The sequence below is a fragment of the Atractosteus spatula genome, chromosome 17, assembly GCF_055471065.1.
Source record: "Atractosteus spatula isolate fAtrSpa1 chromosome 17, fAtrSpa1.hap1, whole genome shotgun sequence".
NCBI classification, from domain to species: Eukaryota; Metazoa; Chordata; class Actinopteri; order Semionotiformes; family Lepisosteidae; genus Atractosteus; species Atractosteus spatula.
The window spans coordinates 1,298,731-1,311,384 of NC_142722.1; positions in this window are offsets into that span (position 1 = coordinate 1,298,731).

The window sequence follows — 12,654 nt, forward strand, 5'->3', positions numbered from 1 at the left end:
ACCCCAGTATGCAGAAGTTGTCAAAATGTGTTTTTCGGCAGAAATAAACATGTTTTGGCAACTTTGGTCACCACCGTGTAACTTATGGGGCAGGAACAGCACACTTGAAAAAACGTGTTTTTCAGCCGACATAAACGCGTTTTTCAGCCTTTGGAATCCCAGTGTAACTGCCTGGCTCAGAAGAGCCCACTGAGTCAGCCCTTAACCCCAGTCTGCAGATGTTGTCAAAACGTGTTTTTCAGCAGAAATAAATACGTTTTGGCAACTTTGGTCACCCCCATGTAACTTATAGGGCAGGAACAGCACACTTTTCAAAATGTGTTTTTCATCCCGAAATAAACGCGTTTTCACAGCTTTTGGAATCCCAGTGGAACTACCTGGCTAAGAAGAGCACACTGAGACAGCCCTTAACCCCAGGGTGCAAAAGTTGTCAAAACGTGTTTTTCGGCAGAAATAAACACGTTTTGGCAAGTTTGGTCACCCCCATGTAACTTATGGGGCAGGAACAGCACACTTTTCAAAACGTGTTTTTCAGCCCGCAATAAACGCGTTTTCTCAGCCTTTGGAATCCCAGTGTAACTGCTGGCTCAGAAGAGCCCACTTAGTCAGCTCTTAACCCCAGTGTGCAGAAGTTGTCAAAACGTGTTTTTCAGCAGAAGTAAACACGTTTTGGAAACATTGGTCACCCCCATGTAACTTATGGGGCAAGAACAGCACACTTTTGAAAACGTGTTTTTCATCTAAATAAACGCGTTTTTTAAACTTTTGAATCCCAGGTTAGCTGCCTGATAAGAAGAGCACACTAAGTCAGCCCTTAAACCCAGTGTGCAGATGTTGTCAAAACGTGTTTTTCGGCAGAAATAAACACGTTTTGGCAACTTTGGTCACCCCCATGTAACTTATGGGGCAGAAACAGCACACTTTTCAAAACGTGTTTTTTAGCAGAAATAAACGTGTTTCTTCAAACTTTTGAATCCCAGTTTAGCTGCCTGGCTAAGAAGAGCACATTAAGTCAGCCCTTAAACCCAGTGTGCAGATGTTGTCAAAACGTGTTTTCCGGCAGAAATAAACATGTTTTGGCAACTTTGGTCACCCCCATGTAACTTATGGGGCAGGAACAGCACACTTTTTAAAACGTGTTTTTCAGCCGCAATAAACGCGTTTTTTTCATACTTTGGAATCCCATTGTAACTGCCTGGCTCAGAAGAGCACACTGAGACAGCCCTTAACCCCACTGTGCAGAAGTTGTCAAAACGTGTTTTTCAGCAGAAATAAAGACATTTTCAAACTTTGGTCACCCCCATGTAACTTATGGGGCAGGAACAGCACACTTTTCAAAACGTGTTTTTCAGCCCGAAATAAACGCGTTTTCTCAGCCCTTGGAATCGCAGTGTAACTGCCTGGCTCAGAAGAGCCCACTGAGTCAGCCCTTAACCCCAGTGTGCAGAAGTTGTCAAAACTTGTTTTTCAGCAGAAATAAACACGTTTTGGCAACTTTGGTCACCCCCATGTACATTAGGGGGCAGGAACAGCACACTTTTCAAAACGTGTTTTTCAGCCCGCAATAAACGCGTTTTCTCAGCCTTTGGAATCCCAGTGTAACTGCTGGCTCAGAAGAGCCCACTGAGTGAGCCCTTAACCCCAGTGTGCAGATGTTGTCAAAACGTGTTTTTCAGCAGAAGTAAACACGTTTTGGCAACTTTGGAACCCCCATGTAACTTATGCGGCAGTAACAGCACACTTTTCAAAACGTGTTTTTCAGCCCGAAATAAACGCGTTTTTTCAAACTTTTGAATCCCTGTGTAACTGCCTGGCTCAGAAGAGCCCACTGAGTCAGCCCTTAACCCCAGTGTGCAGATGTTGTCAAAACGTGTTTTTCAGCAGAAGTAAACACGTTTTGGCACCTTTGGAACCCCCATGTAACTTATGCGGCAGGAACAGCACACTTTTCAAAACGTGTTTTTCAGCCGAAAAAAACACGTTTTTTAAACTTTGGAATGCCAGTGTAGCTGCCTGGCTCAGAAGAGCACACTGAGTCAGCCCTTAACCCCAGTGTGCAGAAGTTGTCAAAACGTGTTTTTCGGCAGAAATAAACACATTTTGGCAACTTTGGTCACCCCCATGTAACTTATGGGGCAGAAACAGCACACTTTTTAAAACGTGTTTTTCAGCCGCAATAAACGCGTTTTTTGCAAACTTTGGAATCCCAGTGTAACTGCCTTGCTCAAAGAGCACACTGAGACAGCCCTTAACCCCACTGTGCAGAAATTGTCAAAACGTGTTTTTCAGCAGAAATAAACACGTTTTCTCAGCCCTTGGAAACGCAGTGTAACTGCCTGGCTCAGAAGAGCCCACTGAGTCAGCCCTTAACCCCAGTGTGCAGAAGTTGTCAAAATGTGTTTTTCGGCTGAAATAAACACGTTTTGGCAACTTTGGTCACCCCCATGTTACTTATAGGGCAGGAACAGCACAGTTTTCAAAACGTGTTTTTCAGCCCGAAATAAACGCGTTTTCTCAGCCTTTGGAATCCCAGTGTAACTGCCTGGCTCAGAAGAGCCCACTGAGTCAGCCCTTAACCCTAGTGTGCAGAAGTTGTCAAAATGTGTTTTTCAGCAGAAATAAACACGTTTTGGCAACTTTGGTCACACCCATGTAACTTATGGGGCAGGAACAGCACACTTTTCAAAACGTGTTTTTCAGCCGAGAAAAACACGTTTTTTAAACTTTGGAATGCCAGTGTAGCTGCCTGGCTCAGAAGAGCACACTGAGTCAGCCCTTAACCCCAGTGTGCAGAAGTTGTCAAAACGTGTTTTTCGGTAGAAATAAACACATTGTGGCAACTTTGGTCACCCCCATGTAACTTATGGGGCAGAAACAGCACACTTTTTAAAACGTGTTTTTCAGCCGCAATAAACGCGTTTTTTTCAAACTTTGGAATCCCAGTGTAACTGCCTGGCTCAGAAGAGCACACTGAGACAGCCCTTAACCCCAGTGTGCAGAAGTTGTCAAAACGTGTTTTTCAGCAGAAATAAAGACATTTTGGAACATTGGTCATCCCCATGTAACTTATGGGGCAGGAACAGCACACTTTTCAAAACGTGTTTTTCAGCCCGAAATAAACGCGTTTTCTCTGCCTTCGGAATCCCAGTGTAACTGCTGGCTCAGAAGAGCCCACTGAGTGAGCCCTTAACCCCAGTGTGCAGATGTTGTCAAAACGTGTTTTTCAGCAGAAGTAAACACGTTTTGGCAACTTTGGTCACCCCCATGTAACTTACGGGGCAGGAACAGCACACTTTTCAAAACGTGTTCTTCAGCCGAAATAAACGCTTTTTTTCAAACTTTGGAATCCCAGTGTAACTGCCTGGATTAGAAAAGCAAACTGAGTCAGCCCTTAACCCCAGTGTACAGAAGTTGTCAAAAAGTGTTTTCGGCAGAAATAAACACGTTTTGGAAACATTGGTCACCCCCATGTAACTTATGGGGTAAGAACAGCACACTTTTGAAAACGTGTTTTTCATCTGAATAAACACGTTTTTTAAACTTTGGAATCCCAGTGTAGCTGCCTGGCTAAGAAGAGCACACTAAGTCAGCCCTTAAACCCAGTGTGCAGAAGTTGTCAAAACGTGTTTTTCGGCAGAAATAAACACGTTTTGGCAACTTTGGTCACCCCCATGTAACTTATGGGGCAGAAACAGCACACTTTTCAAAACGTGTTTTTTAGCAGAAATAAACGTGTTTCTTCAAACTTTTGAATCCCAGTTTAGCTGCCTGGCTAAGAAGAGCACATTAAGTCAGACCTTAAACCCAGTGTGCAGATGTTGTCAAAACGTGTTTTCCGGCAGAAATAAACATGTTTTGGCAACTTTGGTCACCCCCATGTAACTTATGGGGCAGGAACAGCACACTTTTTAAAACGTGTTTTTCAGCCGCAATAAACGCGTTATTTTCATACTTTGGAATCCCATTGTAACTGCCTGGCTCAGAAGAGCACACTGAGACAGCCCTTAACCCCAGTGTGCAGAAGTTGTCAAAACGTGCTTTTCGGCAGAAATAAACACATTTTGGCAACTTTGGTCACCCCCATGTAACTTATGGGGCAGGAACAGCACACTTTTCAAAACGTGTTTTTCATCTAAATAATCGCGTTTTTTCAAACTTTGGAATCCCAGTGTAACTGCCTGGCTCAGAAGAGCGCACTGAGTAAGCCCTTAACCCCAGTGTGCAGATGTTGTCAAAATGTGTTTTTCAGCAGAAATAAATACGTTTTGGCAACTTTGGTCACCCCCATGTAACTTATGGGGCAGGAACAACACACTTTTCAAAACGTGTTTTTCAGCCGAATTAAACGCCTTTTTTCAAACTTTGGAATCCAAGTGTAAATGCCTGGCTAAGAAGAGCACACTGAGACAGCCCTTAACCCCAGTGTGCAAAAGTTTTTAAAACGTGTTTTTCGGCAGAAATAAACACGTTTTGGCAACTTTGGTCACCCCCATGTAACTTACAGGGCAGGAACAGCACACTTTTCAAAACGTGTTCTTCAGCCGAAATAAACGCTTTTTTTCAAACTTTGGAATCCCAGTGTAACTGCCTGGATTAGAAAAGCAAACTGAATCAGCCCTTAACCCCAGTGTACAGAAGTTGTCAAAACGTGTTTTCGGCAGAAATAAACACGTTTTGGAAACATTGGTCACCCCCATGTAACTTATGGGGCAAGAATAGCACACTTTTCAAAACGTGTTTTTCATCTAAATAAACGCGTTTTTTAAACTTTGGAATCCCAGTGTAGCTGCCTGGCTAAGAAGAGCATACTAAGTCAGCCCATAAACCCAGTGTGCAGAAGTTGTCAAAACGTATTTTCCGGCAGAAATAAACACGTTTTTGCAACTTTGGTCACCCCCATGTAACTTATGGGGCAGGAACAGCACACTTTTCAAAACGTGTTTTTTAGCAGAAATAAAGGTGTTTCTTCAAACTTTTGAATCCCAGGTTAGCTGCCTGGCTAAGAAGAGCACACTAAGTCAGCCCTTAAACCCAGTGTGCAGATGTTGTCAAAACGTGTTTTTCGGCAGAAATAAACACGTTTTGGCAACTTTGGTCACCCCCATGTAACTTATGGGGCAGAAACAGCACACTTTTTAAAACGTGTTTTTCAGCCGCAATAAACGCGTTTTTTTCAAACTTTGGAATCCCAGTGTAACTGCCTGGCTCAGAAGAGCACACTGAGACAGCCCTTAACCCCAGTGTGCAGAAGTTGTCAAAACGTGTTTTTCAGCAGAAATAAAGACATTTTGGAACATTGGTCATCCCCATGTAACTTATGGGGCAGGAACAGCACACTTTTCAAAACGTGTTTTTCAGCCCGAAATAAACGCGTTTTCTCTGCCTTCGGAATCCCTGTGTAACTGCTGGCTCAGAAGAGCACACTGAGACAGCCCTTAACCCCAGTGTGCAGATGTTGTCAAAACGTGTTTTTCAGCAGAAGTAAACACGTTTTGGCAACTTTGGTCACCCCCATGTAACTTACAGGGCAGGAACAGCACACTTTTCAAAACGTGTTCTTCAGCCGAAATAAACGCTTTTTTTCAAACTTTGGAATCCCAGTGTAACTGCCTGGATTAGAAAAGCAAACTGAATCAGCCCTTAACCCCAGTGTACAGAAGTTGTCAAAACGTGTTTTCGGCAGAAATAAACACGTTTTGGAAACATTGGTCACCCCCATGTAACTTATGGGGCAAGAATAGCACACTTTTCAAAACGTGTTTTTCATCTAAATAAACGCGTTTTTTAAACTTTGGAATCCCAGTGTAGCTGCCTGGCTAAGAAGAGCACACTAAGTCAGCCCTTAAACCCAGTGTGCAGAAGTTGTCAAAACGTGTTTTTCGGCAGAAATAAACACGTTTTGGCAACTTTGGTCACCCCCATGTAACTTATGGGGCAGAAACAGCACACTTTTCAAAACGTGTTTTTTAGCAGAAATAAACGTGTTTCTTCAAACTTTTGAATCCCAGTTTAGCTGCCTGGCTAAGAAGAGCACATTAAGTCAGCCCTTAAACCCAGTGTGCAGATGTTGTCAAAACGTGTTTTCCGGCAGAAATAAACATGTTTTGGCTACTTTGGTCACCCCCATGTAACTTATGGGGCAGGAACAGCACACTTTTTAAAACGTGTTTTTCATCCGCAATAAACGCGTTTTTTTCATACTTTGGAATCCCATTGTAACTGCCTGGCTCAGAAGAGCACACTGAGACAGCCCTTAACCCCAGTGTGCAGAAGTTGTCAAAACGTGTTTTTCAGCAGAAATAAAGACATTTTGGAACTTTGGTCACCCCCATGTAATATGTGGCAGGAACAGCACACTTTTCAAAACGTGTTTTTCATCTAAATAATCGCGTTTTTTCAAACTTTGGAATCCCAGTGTAACTGCCTGGCTCAGAAGAGCGGACTGAGTCAGCCCTTAACCCCAGTGTGCAGATGTTGTCAAAATGTGTTTTTCAGCAGAAATAAATACGTTTTGGCAACTTTGGTAACCCCCATGTAATATGTGGCAGGAACAACACACTTTTAAAACGTGTTTTTCAGCCGAATTAAACGCCTTTTTTCAAACTTTGGAATCCAAGTGTAAATGCCTGGCTAAGAAGAGCACACTGAGACAGCCCTTAACCCCAGTGTGCAGAAGTTTTTAAAACGTGTTTTTCGGCAGAAATAAACACGTTTTGGAACTTTGGTCACCCCCATGTAACTTATGGGGCAGGAACAGCACACTTTTCAAAACCTGTTTTTCAGCCCGAAATAAATGCGTTTTCTCAGCCCTTGGAATGGCAGTGTAACTGCCTGGCTCAGAAGAGCCCACTGAGTCAGCCCTTAACCCCAGTGTGCAGATGTTGTCAAAACGTGTTTTTCAGCAGAAGTAAACACGTTTTGGCACCTTTGGAACCCCCATGTAACTTATGCGGCAGGAACAGCACACTTTTCAAAACGTGTTTTTCAGCTGAAAAAAACACGTTTTTTAAACTTTGGAATGCCAGTGTAGCTGCCTGGCTCAGAAGAGCACACTGAGTCAGCCCTTAACCCCAGTGTGCAGAAGTTGTCAAAACGTGTTTTTCGGCAGAAATAAACACATTTTGGAACTTTGGTCACCCCCATGTAACTTATGGGGCAGGAACAGCACACTTTTCAAAACGTGTTTTTCAGCCCGAAATAAACGCGTTTTCTCAGCCTTTGGAATCCACGTGTAACTGCCTGGTTCAGAAGAGCCCACTGAGTCAGCCCTTAACCCCAGTGTGCAGAAGTTGTCAAAACGTGTTTTCGGCAGAAATAAACACGTTTTGGCAACATTGGTCACCCCCATGTAACTTATGGGGCAAGAACAGCACACTTTTGAAAACGTGTTTTTCATCTAAATAAACGCGTTTTTTAAACTTTGGAATCCCAGTGTAGCTGCCTGGCTAAGAAGAGCACACTAAGTCAGCCCTTAAAACCAGTGTGCAGAAGTTGTCAAAACGTGTTTTTCGGCAGAAATAAACACGTTTTGGCAACCTTGGTCACCCCCATGTATCTTATAGGGCAGGAACAGCACACTTTTCAAAACTTGTTTTTCAGCCCGAAATAAACGCGTTTTCTCAGCCATTGGAATCGCAGTGTAACTGCCTGGCTCAGAAGAGCCCACTGAGTCAGCCCTTAACCCCAGTGTGCAGAAATTGTCAAAACGTGTTTTTCAGCAGAAATAAACACGTTTTGGCAACTTTGGTCACCCCCATGTAACTTATAGGGCAGGAACAGCACACTTTTCAAAACGTGTTTTTCAGCCTGAAATAAACGCGTTTTCTCAGCCCATGGAATCGCAGTGTAACTGCCTGGCTCAGAAGAGCACACTGAGACAGCCCTTAACCCCAGTGTGCAGAAGTTGTCAAAACGTGTTTTTCAGCAGAAATAAAGACATTTTGGAACTTTGGTCACCCCCATGTAACTTATGGGGCAGGAACAGCACACTTTTCAAAACCTGTTTTTCAGCCCGAAATAAATGCGTTTTCTAAGCCTTTGGAATCCCAGTGTAACTGCCTGGCTCAGAAGAGCCCATTGAGTCATCCCTTAACCCCAATGGGCAGAAGTTGTCAAAACGTGTTTTTAGGCAGAAATAAACACGTTTTGGCAACTTTGGTCACCCCCATGTAACTTACGGGGCAGGAACAGCACACTTTTCAAAACCTGTTTTTCAGCCCGGAATAAACGCGTTTTCTCAGCCCATGGAATCGCAGTTTAACTGCCTGGCTCAGAAGAGCACACTGAGACAGCCCTTAACCCCAGTGTGCAGAAGTTGTCAAAACGTGTTTTTCAGCAGAAATAAAGACATTTTGGAACTTTGGTCACCCCCATGTAACTTATGGGGCAGGAACAGCACACTTTTCAAAACCTGTTTTTCAGCCCGAAATAAATGCGTTTTCTCAGCCTTTGGAATCCCAGTGTAACTGCCTGGCTCAGAAGAGCCCACTGAGTCAGCCCTTAACCCCAGTGTGCAGATGATGTCAAAACGTGTTTTTCAGCAGAAGTAAACACGTTTTGGCACCTTTGGAACCCCCATGTAACTTATGCGGCAGGAACAGCACACTTTTCAAAACGTGTTTTTCAGCTGAAAAAAACACGTTTTTTAAACTTTGGAATGCCAGTGTAGCTGCCTGGCTCAGAAGAGCACACTGAGTCAGCCCTTAACCCCAGTGTGCAGAAGTTGTCAAAACGTGTTTTTCGGCAGAAATAAACATATTTTGGAACTTTGGTCACCCCCATGTAACTTATGGGGCAGGAACAGCACACTTTTCAAAACGTGTTTTTCAGCCCGAAATAAACGCGTTTTCTCAGCCTTTGGAATCCCCGTGTAACTGCCTGGCTCAGAAGAGCCCACTGAGTCAGCCCTTAACCCCAGTGTGCAGAAGTTGTCAAAACGTGTTTTCGGCAGAAATAAACACGTTTTGGCAACTTTGGTCACCCCCATGTAACTTATAGGGCAGGAACAGCAGAGTTTTCAAAACGTGTTTTTCAGCCTGAAATAAACTCGTTTTCTCAGCCCTTGGAATCGCAGTGTAACTGCCTGGCTCTGAAGAGCCCACTGAGTCAGCCCTTTACCCCAGTGTGCAGATGTTGTCTAAACGTGTTTTTCAGCAGAAATAAACACATTTTGGCAACTTTGGTCACCCCCATGTAACTTATAGGGCAGGAACACCACACTTTTCAAATTGTGTTTTTCAGCCCGGAATAAACGCGTTTTCTCAGCCCATGGAAACGCAGTGTAACTGCCTGGCTCAGAAGAGCACACTGAGACAGCCCTTAACCCCAGTGTGCAGAAGTTGTCAAAACGTGTTTTTCAGCAGAAATAAAGACATTTTGGAACTTTGGTCACCCCCATGTAACTTATGGGGCAGGAACAGCACACTTTTCAAAACCTGTTTTTCAGCCCGAAATAAATGCGTTTTCTAAGCCTTTGGAATCCCAGTGTAACTGCCTGGCTCAGAAGAGCCCACTGAGTCATCCCTTAACCCCAATGGGCAGAAATTGTCAAAACGTGTTTTTAGGCAGAAATAAACACGTTTTGGCAACTTTGGTCACCCCCATGTAACTTACGGGGCAGGAACAGCACACTTTTCAAAACGTGTTTTTCAGCCCGAAATAAACGCGTTTTCTCAGACCTTGGAATCGCAGTGTAACTGCCTGGCTCAGAAGAGCCCACTGAGTCAGCCCTTAACCCCAGTGTGCAGATGTTGTCAAAACGTGTTTTTCAGCAGAAATAAACACATTTTGGCAACTTTGGTCACCCCCATGTAACTTATAGGGCAGGAACAGCACACTTTTCAAAATGTGTTTTTCAGCCCGGAATAAACGCGTTTTCTCAGCCCATGGAATCGCAGTTTAACTGCCTGGCTCAGAAGAGCACACTGAGACAGCCCTTAACCCCAGTGTGCAGAAGTTGTCAAAACGTGTTTTTCAGCAGAAATAAAGACATTTTGGAACTTTGGTCACCCCCATGTAACTTATGGGGCAGGAACAGCACACTTTTCAAAACCTGTTTTTCAGCCCGAAATAAATGCGTTTTCTCAGCCTTTGGAATCCCAGTGTAACTGCCTGGCTCAGAAGAGCCCACTGAGTCAGCCCTTAACCCCAGTGTGCAGATGATGTCAAAACGTGTTTTTCAGCAGAAGTAAACACGTTTTGGCACCTTTGGAACCCCCATGTAACTTATGCGGCAGGAACAGCACACTTTTCAAAACGTGTTTTTCAGCTGAAAAAAACACGTTTTTTAAACTTTGGAATGCCAGTGTAGCTGCCTGGCTCAGAAGAGCACACTGAGTCAGCCCTTAACCCCAGTGTGCAGAAGTTGTCAAAACGTGTTTTTCGGCAGAAATAAACATATTTTGGAACTTTGGTCACCCCCATGTAACTTACGGGGCAGGAACAGCACACTTTTCAAAACGTGTTTTTCAGCCCGAAATAAACGCGTTTTCTCAGACCTTGGAATCGCAGTGTAACTGCCTGGCTCAGAAGAGCCCACTGAGTCAGCCCTTAACCCCAGTGTGCAGATGTTGTCAAAACGTGTTTTTCAGCAGAAATAAACACATTTTGGCAACTTTGGTCACCCCCATGTAACTTATAGGGCAGGAACAGCACACTTTTCAAAACGTGTTTTTCAGCCCGGAATAAACGCGTTTTCTCAGCCCATGGAATCGCAGTTTAACTGCCTGGCTCAGAAGAGCACACTGAGACAGCCCTTAACCCCAGTGTGCAGAAGTTGTCAAAACGTGTTTTTCAGCAGAAATAAAGACATTTTGGAACTTTGGTCACCCCCATGTAACTTATGGGGCAGGAACAGCACACTTTTCAAAACCTGTTTTTCAGCCCGAAATAAATGCGTTTTCTCAGCCTTTGGAATCCCAGTGTAACTGCCTGGCTCAGAAGAGCCCACTGAGTCAGCCCTTAACCCCAGTGTGCAGAGGTTGTCAAAACATGCTTTTCAGCAGAAATAAACACGTTTTGGCAACTTTGGTCACCCCCATGTAAATTAGGGGGCAGGAACAGCACCCTTTTCAAAACGTGTTTTTCAGACCGAAATAAACGCGTTTTCTCAGCCCTTGGAATGGCAGTGTACCTGCCTGGCTCAGAAGAGCCCACTGAGTCAGCCCTTAACCCCAGTGTGCAGATGATGTCAAAACGTGTTTTTCAGCAGAAGTAAACACGTTTTGGCACCTTTGGAACCCCCATGTAACTTATGCGGCAGGAACAGCACACTTTTCAAAACGTGTTTTTCAGCTGAAAAAAACACGTTTTTTAAACTTTGGAATGCCAGTGTAGCTGCCTGGCTCAGAAGAGCACACTGAGTCAGCCCTTAACCCCAGTGTGCAGAAGTTGTCAAAACGTGTTTTCGGCAGAAATAAACACGTTTTGGCATCATTGGTCACCCCCATGTAACTTATGGGGCAGGAACAGCACACTTTTCAAAACCTGTTTTTCAGCCCGAAATAAATGCGTTTTCTCAGCCTTTGGAATCCCAGTGTAACTGCCTGGCTCAGAAGAGCCCACTGAGTCAGCCCTTAACCCCAGTGTGCAGAGGTTGTCAAAACATGCTTTTCAGCAGAAATAAACACGTTTTGGCAACTTTGGTCACCCCCATGTAAATTAGGGGGCAGGAACAGCACCCTTTTCAAAACGTGTTTTTCAGCCCGAAATAAACGCGTTTTCTCAGCCCTTGGAATCGCAGTGTAACTGCCTGGCTCTGAAGAGCCCACTGAGTCAGCCCTTAACCCCAGAGTGCAGAAATTGTCAAAACGTATTTTTCAGCAGAAATAAACACGTTCTGGCAACTTTATCACCCCCATGTAACTTATAGGGCAGGAACAGCACACTTTTCAAAACGTGTTTTTCAGCCCGAAATAAACGCGTTTTCTCAGCCCATGGAATCGCAGTGTAACTGCCTGGCTCAGAAGAGCCCACTGAGTCAGCCCTTAACCCCAATGTGCAGATGTTGTCTAAACGTGTTTTTCAGCAGAAATAAAAACATTTTGGCAACTTTGGTCACCCCCATGTAACTTATAGGGCAGGAACACCACACTTTTCAAAATGTGTTTTTCAGCCCGGAATAAACGCGTTTTCTCAGCCCATGGAAACGCAGTGTAACTGCCTGGCTCAGAAGAGCACACTGAGACAGCCCTTAACCACAGTGTGCAGAAGTTGTCAAAACGTGTTTTTCGGCAGAAATAAACACATTTTGGCAACTTTGGTCACCCCCATGTAACTTATGGGGCAGGAACAGCACACTTTTTAAAACGTGTTTTTCAGCCGCAATAAACGCGTTTTTTTCATACTTTGGAATCCCATTGTAACTGCCTGGCTCAGAAGAGCACACTGAGACAGCCCTTAACCCCAGTGTGCAGAAGTTGTCAAAACGTGCTTTTCGGCAGAAATAAACACATTTTGGCAACTTTGGTCACCCCCATGTAACTTATGGGGCAGGAACAGCACACTTTTCAAAACGTGTTTTTCATCTAAATAATCGCGTTTTTTCAAACTTTGGAATCCCAGTGTAACTGCCTGGCTCAGAAGAGCGCACTGAGTCAGCCCTTAACCCCAGTGTGCAGATGTTGTCAAAATGTGTTTTTCAGCAGAAATAAATAC